At 44.6% G+C, this 10,063-nt stretch overlaps 1 pseudogene; it reads right to left on the bottom strand.

Annotated features, from left to right (window-relative positions):
- On the bottom strand, window positions 1-4,338 carry LOC128059168 (nucleolar RNA helicase 2-like; annotated as a pseudogene).
- Between the last annotated feature and the right edge of the window lie 5,725 nt (window positions 4,339-10,063).

Raw genomic sequence — 10,063 nt, 5'->3', positions numbered from 1 at the left:
TTACTTCAAATTTCTGTCCGAATGTTTTATTAAAACTCCACTTCTGGCCTTTGTTTTGGAATCTGTTACTTTTGTTGCCACCTCCTGATTGCTGTCCTCTGAAGCTTTTACTTCCTTCCCACTGTCCCCTGACACCTTGGTTGTTCTCGGGCTGTCCCCTGAAGCCTCAACTGCCTTCCCCCTGTTGCGATATCGCTCCCGTGGTCCTTCTAGCTCTGGTTGCTCTGTGGCCACAGAAAGGTTCCAATCGCCATGAATCATTCCACTTTTCCTGTTCTTCTGTTACTGATGCAATAGGGATATCAAAGCAAACACCCTGCTTTCCTTCGAGAAAGACCGTTCTCTTCACTTTGGAATCAGTATCCTCACCCAGCTGATCTTTAAGTTCTTTCCAAGCATAACTAATGTTTGGCGTCTCAGTTGAGCATCGCGGATCATGGTCACAAAGCCCGCGTTTGAGTTGATCAAGGAGCGCTGATCTATTGATGTGGCACTGGAAAACTGGGCCAGGGCTGCTGCCAAGGCTTCCACAGCTCCCTTCTCCTCAATCAACTTCTCAGCTGACTGCTTGAAGTGACCAATCGCAGTGGGAGGCACAGAGTCCAAGAGCCTGATGGCACCTTTGCTAGAAGCTTTTTTATTATCTCTGCTGCAGAAGAAATACCTGTTCGCTTAAATTTAATTCCCACTTTTTGCTCCACTTTGGCTAACTGGTATTCTTCCTTGTGCTGATAAAAGCAGATGCAAACCCTGGTCTCTCCAGCTGTGTTCACCCAGAATGGTGAATGTAGGACTCCACATCCTTTGGTGGGGATCTTGTAACAACCAGATCAACCTCAGGGATGTCTAACCTGTGTGCAGCAACATTGGTTGCAACCAGAACTGCAACATCATCCTTTCTAAAACCTTTCAGGGTGATTTCCCCTTCCTTCTATGGAATGTCTCTGTGTAAAGACGGGGAATCCTGCTTTATGGCCACATTCTGTGACAACTCCTGGGCTTCTTCCTTCATTTCACAAAATGTGATAGTGCGCCCTTGATAACCACTGTACACTCAGCTCACATCCCCAATAACTGCTGCCCTCTCAGTCCAGTGGCACTTGATAGCCAGAGGCTCTACAGTTATTGCTGTTTTCTGTGTCTTTTTACCAATCAGGACTGCCTGTTCATATGTAGATTTCATGTATTTTTTAGCAACATTATACACCTAATGAGGGCAAGTTGCAGAAAAGACCAATGTTTGGGGATTGTCTTCTGAATCTTTCTTGTATGCTACGTATAAAATCTCTTCCACTTGATCAGCAAAGCCCATGTCCAACATCTGGTCAACTTCAGGACATCATGCCTAAGTGTGTTGAGAAGCTTTGCTTATATTCCATATGGTGAATTTTAGCAAGAGCCCATGGGACTACAGGTGCACTCCAGTTGTATTTATGTATTTCTTCCACTCCCTAGAGCACTCAAGCCCTGCGCTGGGCCCTGAGGAGGAGAGAGGACACCCACAACAGTAGGTACAGAAGGTCCCAGAGAGGTGGGTGCAGGGCAGTGGGAGGACCTGGGGACATCCCTGATCTTGGAGAACAGGTGGGACTTGGTCAGATAAAGCATTTGTGTAGAAGCACCAAGTGGGGGAGCATAACACATCCAGGGGTGAGTTGGGGGCAGTGGAAGGAAGGTTGGTATCTTCTCCACATGGGCTGCTGTAAAAAAATGAAATACCAGAGACTAGGTGGCAATAGAAATGTATTTCTCACATTTCTGAGGCCTAGGAAGTCCAGGGTCATGGCACCAGCAGATTCAGGGTCCGGTGAGGGCCCTTTCCCGGGTTGCAGAAGGCCTATTGTGTGCTCATGGCATGGTCTCTGGGGCCTCTGTTACAAAAGAGTGCTGCTTCTATCGTAAGGCTCTGCAGTCACCTCCCCCCCCACCCCCCACCCCCTGCCTGCCAAATGCTACCCACTAATACCATCACCTCGGGTATCAGGTTTCAACATAGGAATTTTAGGGGGACTGAACATTCAGCCCACAACAGTTGGAGACCTGGATAGGCCCCCTCCAGCCTGAATGAAGTCCTCTTTGAAGGACTGCACATGGCAGGTCCTGCCAACAGGAGTGTTTTTCTTTGGGAAGATGTGGCCCTGTCTTTAGGGGTGGGGTAGGAGAGTGCCTCTGGAGAAGGCAATGACACCCCACTCCAGTACTTTTGCCTGGAAAAGCCCAAGGGCGGAGGAGCCTGGTAGACTGCAGTCCATGGGGTCACGGAGAGTCAGACACAACTGAGTGGCTTCACTTTCACTTTTCACTTTCCTGCATTGGAGAAGGAAATGACAACCCACTCCAATGTTCTTGCCTGGAGAACCCCAGGGACAGGAGAGCCTGGTGGGCTGCCATCTCTGGGGTTGCACAGAGTCGGACACGACTGAAGCGACTTAGCAGCAGCAGCAGGAGAGTGCCTCACTGCCCACATGGCTCAGCTGCTGCCTCTGTGTACACTGTGTTACCCAGAATCCAGGGACAAAGGGCTTGGCCCCTCAGGGCCAGTGGAGCTGGACAAAATGGAAAAAAATTCTCATTTGCCTCTTCTTGATGCATCACCTTCAGTTTATCTGGGACATTTTTCCAAAGATGGCCAACAGGCACATGAAAAGAGGCCCAGTATTTCTAATCATGAGGGAAATGCAAATCAAAACTACAATGAGATACCACCTCACACCTCTCAGAATGGTTGTCATTAAAAAAAGAATAATAACGAATGCCAAGTGTTGGTGAGGATGTGGAGAAAAGAGAACGCTTGTGCACCGGTGGTAGGAATGTAAACCCATGCAGCCACTGTGGAAAACAATATGGAGCATCCTCAAGAACCTAAACAGCTACTGTTTGGTCTAGCAATTCCACTCCTGGGCATGTATCCCAAAAGGAACCAAGACAGAAATTGGGGGAAAAAAAACATGCACCCCAGTATTCATTGCAGCACTGCTTATAATAGCTCAGGAATGGAAGCAATCTAAGTGTCCATCAGCAAATGAATGGATAAGGACGATGTGGTGCGTATATATGGTTGATATTACTCAGCCATCAAAAAAGAATCTTGCCATTTGCAATAACATAGATGGACTTGGAGGGTATTATGCTAAGTGAAATATGTCAGACAAACTGTATGATATCATTTAAATGACTCTAAAAAATAAAACCAGTGAATATAACAAGAAAGACTCACAGATGTAGAGAACAAAACTGTGGTTACCAGTGGGAACCAGAGTGATGGAGGGGCACGTAGGGAGAATGGAGGAGTAAGAGGCGTGAACCACTAGGTATACAATAAACCAGCTACAAGTTCCCTGACCCAGGAATATAGCCAGTACTTTACAGTAACCTCTTAACAATTGTGAATCACTATGCTATACGCCTGAAACTGATACAATATGGTAAATCAACTGTGCCTTCCCAAAAAGTTGATATACCTATGGCACCTTCATATCTAGTTATTAATATGCAGAGGGCACAAGATGTAAAAGTAAAATATTATTACTGTTTAAATGGGCTTATCAACAGCATGAATTAATCTTTCCTTGGTGGATAAATGTCTAATTTCTTTAGTAACAGCTATTAATTAAGCAACCCAATAGTTTGACGTGACATTAACTTTGTTCTGGTCTTCCTTCATCGCTCAGTTGGTAAAGAATCCACCGGCAATGCAGATCCCAGTTCGATTCCTGGGTTGGGAAGATCCGCTGGAGAAAGGATAGGCTACCCAATCCAGTATTCTTGGGCTTCCCTTCTGGCTCAGCTGGTAAAGAATCTGCCTGCAACGCGGGAGACCTGGGTTTGATCCCTGGGTTGGCAAGATACCTTGGAGAAGGGAAAGGCCACCCACTCCAGTATTCTGGCCTGGAGAATTCCATAGACTGTATAGTCCATGGGGTCGCAAAGAGTCGGACTTTCACTTTCTTTCTAACCTTGTTCTAAAAGAATCATTAAGGTGTAAAGTTAATAGTTTAGAAAGCACCTGGACCCCACAGTCAAAGCCTGTCTCATGGAACTGTCTGTCCTTTATCCATAAGAAGTTGAGTTTATGTAGGATCGTCCACAGCCCGGAAATCTGATGTTGAGAACGAGTGAGTAGAGTGTTTCTTGAAAATTCTCCAATCTGGCATCTTTTCTTCTCACTTACAAATTCATTCTGAGCAAAAACTCACATTTGGCAAGTGTTTTGATGTGGAAATCCTTCCAGATATTTTGCATCTTGACAGCAAACTCCAGAGTTAAACTGCGGCTAGGCTGATTGGGTAAGTTTAGGTCCTGAGACAGAGCCGCTGAAAGGGTCCGCTCAGGTCCCATGGAGCCATTATTATAAATGTGCAGAGACAGTTACTCAGTGAGTCACCGAGGACAGGCTGTACCTGGTTCTGAAGCTTTCTTCTCTGTGACTGTAATTTTTACTTCTTTGCCTGCCTTTACTGTATCCTTTTTTAATTTTCAGGAGTCTTATAAGAAACAGTCATTGAACTTTATTCCTAAGTCAAATGTGGCTTTGCTGTAATGATGCCAAAAGTCTTAAGGAGCAACATGAAGCCAATTGAATCATTATTCCCCAGTGCTTCAGCCCTTTTCAAGGTTCAGAGGGAAGAGACTTCATCCGTTTAACACACACATCGCTGAGCTTGAGTTTGGCCCTCTGGTTGTGCAAAACTTTAGAATGTATCTGATATGGTAGAAATAGGTTTCAGGGATCTTTTACTGTAAGCCCTTTTTGAAATAATCACAGCAGATAGCTTATAGAAATCATTAGCACAGATGCTATATGTTCTATAATATTACAAGATAACCTTCCAACTAAGGGAAGACTGTTTTCATCTTTGTGAGATTATGTGTTCAGGGTTCACAGCAATTCAGGCCAGCAGATCACACACTCTGCCTGTGAAATCCCACTGAAGACAGAGTGGCCGTGCCGGAAGCACAGCCCTCAGAGGAACAGACAGGAAGTTGGAGACTCTGAATTTTATGAGCCGGAAATGTCACTGAATTGGATGTTTCCAATAAAGACTGATATTCTGTTGGGTAGAGCAGGGCCCCTGTTTAGCTACTCCCAGGTGGTTCTGGAGCAAACACTGCGGAAGGCTGTCCATTCCTCAAAGACAGCTCTCCACCCTTGCAGGAATCAGCCCTGCATTTCAGCCCCCATGCCAGGAGACCCCACAAAGGTAAGGCAGCTGGATCAGCTGCTTCTCTTTCACGAGGGAAGGAGCTGGACCAGTGTCCTTCTCCATCCCTCCCTTGTCCAGGGCCGCAGAGACGTGCCTGTTAAACGGGACCAGTGCTGCCCTGCGGAGCTGCTGACAGGGGAGAACACTGCACATGGGCCGCGTGGTGTGTGTGTGTGAAATAAAACGTGGAATCCATTACTTGGTCTCGGCAGAGCCTGATAAAGCCTTGGGAAACAGAAAACAGTGGAAGTGTTATTTGCTCAGGTGTGTCCAACTCTTTGCAACCACCTGGACGGTAGCCTTCTAGGCTCCTCTGTCCGTGGACTTCTCCAGGCAAACATACTGGAGTGGGTTGCCATTCTCTTCTCCAGGAGATCTTCCCTACCCAGGGATCGAACCCAGGTCTCCCGCATCGTGGGCACATTCTTTACCATCGGAGCCACCAGGGAAGCTTGAAAAACATAGAAGCAGATCTTAAATCCAGCTTTCCATTTGCAACAGTAGACAGAGAGCAGTGAGAGAAAAGAATCCAAAGAATAAACACCTCTGAGGTTTTAAGTTTTGTTTTGTTTTAGACTCCACGTAAAAGAGATCATACAGTATTTTTGTCTTTCTCTGTCTGACTTATTTCCCTTGGCATAATGCCCTCTAGTCCATCCATGTTGTCACAAAGGGCAGGATTTCCTTTTTTATGGATGAATGCTATTCCATTGTGTGTATATGTACATACGTGTATGTATAATTACATATATGTATTTATATAGAATTTCACATCTTGTTTATCCACTCATCCACCAATGGACACAGGTCGTTTCCATGTGTTGGCTGTTGTGAATAATGCTGCAATGATCATGAGGCCCATGAGGTTTTATAAATTGTTCTTTTAATCTGGAAAACTTACAGTTGCCTTGGAAAAGGTCCCTGCCTTCATGGAGCTTATGTGCTAATGGAAGTAGACAAACAGCAGACTTAAACAGTACATACATGAGACACCTTCCCATCATGATAAGTACTGAAAAGCAAATGGGGCAACAGAAGAAGAGCAACAGAGGTGGCCCCGTTCTTTAGTGCGGTCAGTGAGGGAGGGGCCCTCTCAGAGGAGGGTTGCAGCTCAGATAATAGGGCAGAGCTCCCGTGAAGCCTGGAGAGAGCCCAGGCAGAGGCCGGCGGCTGAAAGAGGAGGGCCTGGGACCTGGGGAATGGGCCTCTGGGAGGGAAGCCCTGGTATCTGTCATAGGCCTTAGTAATGGGCTTATTTGGCCACCAGAGGAAGTCCAGTGTGACTGAAAGTGTGTTAGTGTTGTGTCCCTGAGGTCCCAGAGACAGCTGGAGCCAGATCCTGCAGTGTTTTACTTATGAATGACAAGGAGTTTCTGTTTTAACTAGAATAGGCAAACTTGGAAAGGTTTTTAAGAACAGGATATGTAGTGTGAAATCATGTGGCATTGCCAGATTGCAGTAATGTGATTTGTTTTAAAATGATCAATGCTGATATTTAAGGGTTGTTGTTATCAGTCACTAACTAATTGTTGTCCAATTCTTTGCTACCCCATGGATGCATGTCAGGCTCCTCTGTCCTCCACAGGACAAATTCACGTCCATTGAGTCAGTGATGCTATCTAATCATCTCATCCTCTGTTACCCCCGTCTCCTTCTTTCCCTCAATCTTTCCCAGCATCAGGGACTTTTCCAGTGAGTCGGCTCTTTGCATCAGGTGGCCAAAGTATTGGAGCTTCAGCATTAGTCCTTCCAATGAATATTCGGGACTGATTTCCTTTCGGATTGACTAGTTTGATCTCCTTACAGTTCCAGGGACTCTCAAGAGTCTTCTCTAGCACCACAGTTCAAATGCATCAGTTCTTTGGTGCTCAGACTTCTTTATGGTCCAGTTCTTACATCCATACATGACTACTGGAAAAACCATAGCTTTGACTACATGGACTTTTGTCAGCCAAGTGGTCTCTGCTTTTAATACGTTGTCTAGGTTTGTCATAGCTTTTCTTCCAGGAAGCAAGTCTTTTAATTTCATGGCTGTAGTCACCATACTGTCAGAAGTGGTTTTGGAGCCCAGGAAAATAAAATCTGTCACTGTTTACAGTTTTCCCCCATCTGTTTGCCATGAAGTGATGGGACCAGAGGCCATGATCTTGTTTTTTAAAGTTGAGTTTCAAGCCAGCTTTCTCACTGTCCTCTTTCATCTTCATCAACAGGCTCTTTAGTGCCTCTTCACTTTCTGCCATTAGAGTGGTATCACCTGCATATCTGAGGTTATTTGTTCTGGAAATCTTGATTCCAGCTTGTGATTCATTCAGCCCTCCTTATCCCATTATGTACTCTGCATGTAAGTTTAAATAAGCAGGGTGACAATATACAGCCTTAATGAACTCCTTTCCCAATTTTGAACCAGTCAGTTGTTCCATATAAGGTTCTAACTGTTGCTTCTTGATCGCACACAGATTTCTCAGAAGACAGGTAAGGGGATGTGGTATTTCCATCTTTTTAAGAATTTTCCAGTTTGTTGTGATCCACACAAAGGCGTTAGTATAGTCAATGAAGCAGATGTTTTTCTGAAATTTCTTTCTTTTTTCTGTGATCAGATGTTGGCAATTTGATCTCTGGTTCCTCTGTCTTTTCTAAATCTAGCTTGAACATCTGAAAGTTCTCAGTTCACACACTGTTGAAGCCTGGCTTGGAGAATTTTGAGCATTACTTTGCTAGTGTGCGAGATGAGTGTAATTGCGCAGTAGTTTGAACATTCTTTGGCATTGCCTTTCTTTGGGATTGGAATGAAAACTGACCTTTTCCAGTCCTGTGGCCACCGCTGAGTTTTCCAAATTTGCTGGCATATTGAGTGCAGCACTTTCACAGCATCATCTTTTAGGATTTGAAATAGCTCAGCTGGAATTCCATCACCTCCACTAACTTTGTTTACAGTAATGCTTCCTAAGACCCACTTGACTTCACACTTCAGGATGTCTAGCTCTAGGTTAAGTGACACACCATTGTAGCTATCCAGATCAATAAAATCTCTGGGGTTCAAATGTACTACTTACTCTCAAAATCTGACAAGAACAGAATATTTACATTGCCCCAGATTGTCTCCTCACAAGATACTTCTAATTTAAAAAGAAAAAAAAAAAACACCAAAAACATAATTTACAATGAAGAAACCAGAACACCACTTTACTCAGGTGATAAAGTTCAACCTCAGCAGTAAAGGTCAGGTTCATGACCCCCTGGTGTGATGCGCTGAGGACACAGCCTCACCTGTGCTGCTGCTGCCAAAGGGTCCCCAGAATCCAACCAGAAAGATGTCAGACAGACCCAAATTGAGAGACATCTCCAAAAGCTGTGGCCTGCACTCCTTAAAAATGTCAGTCACAAAAAGATGAGATAAGACTGAGGAATGCTCCAGAATGAAGAGAGACATGAAAACTAAATGCACCTTGTGATCCTAAAGCAGAAACCTGAATTTCTTAGTTTTACTATGAGCGTTATTGAGACATTTGATGAATTCTGAATGTCTGTTGATTAGGTAATGAATAACTTAAAAAAAAAAAATTAATTTTTGCCACTGCATGGCAGTGAGATCTTAACTCCCCAACCAGGGACTGAACCCACACCCCCTGCAGTGGAAGCACTCATTAACCGCTGGACCACCAGGAAAGTCCCTGAATTTTTGATTGTTATGAATAATTCTGTGGTTTTATATGAAGGCTACTGGATTTAGGACATAAATTGTATTAAGGACATACTTATAAGTAAAGGGGCATCCTAAGTGTCTCAAATAAAATTTTATAGAGAATGTTAAAGCACATTTGAGAAAGTGTAACAGGAATTTGAGTGAAGGGTCAATGAGAATTATACTAATCTAACAACTTTTTTAAAGCCTGAAACGTCAAAGTTTTAAAAACTGAGTTGCAGAGGTATTTAAGAAATTACCTCAGACTTAATAAGTAATAGCACTTTCTTAAACCAAACATTTCCTAACTTTGTTCTAAGAGTTACATTCTGAGCTTCTTGTCTTGCTGATCTTTGATTCCTTGGGTGGAGGTGGTTGTATTTGTAACAGATGCTAGGAGTATCTGTGTCTGTGTCTAAATCCAGTAAGGATGCTCCAACTAGTAAGTCTGGGTCAAAATTAGAGGGAAAAATTCAAATTCAATTACATTATTTTATATCATTTGAAACATGTACTTTTAGGAATTCAGCTGAATTGTACTGTCCTACCAAGAAAAACCTACGTTCTTTTGTTTGCAGGGACACTTGGGCAGGGACCACGTGCCAGCCCTGTGAGTCGGGAAGAAGAGGAACCAGGACCCCGGCCTGGGCCACCCATACCTATGCTCAACAAACCACGTCCCACAGTTGGAAAGGTGCCATCCTTCCTGCCCCAGCACTTGGGGGTGAGTCCGCACGCTCACCCTCCAGCTCCAGCTCTCGGAACTGGGTCTGGCAGAGCTCTCCAGGGAGATGCACTCTTCCTCCTCCACCTCACTGCCTGCAGACCCTCTTCCCAGCTCTGCCAACAGGACGAACCCCGCTATCCCCTTGGCTCTTGGGGACCCCCCAGACCAAAAGGGACCAGAAATGCACCCTAATAAGCTTGGATCCTGCACAACAGAACCCCCATTGGGTTCATTTGACTCAAATTCCCTTAAAATCAAACATCATTTGCAGCCTTCAGTTCCACATTGGTACTGAATTAAGAGTTCAGAAAAACATCATTAATGTATTACTTCAGGGGAAGTCAAAGGTGACACTGCTTGGATGACCTCAAATTCCACCCCCGACGCCCAATGTAATGCTGTTTAAGCACTCAATTCGGTCTGGACACTTTCCCAATGAATAGTGACTTT

Source organism: Budorcas taxicolor, chromosome 14 (genome assembly GCF_023091745.1).
Source record: "Budorcas taxicolor isolate Tak-1 chromosome 14, Takin1.1, whole genome shotgun sequence".
Classification (NCBI taxonomy): Eukaryota; Metazoa; Chordata; class Mammalia; order Artiodactyla; family Bovidae; genus Budorcas; species Budorcas taxicolor.
Note: the sequence above shows the minus strand (reverse complement) of the source record. Positions and strands in the feature narration are given on the sequence as shown.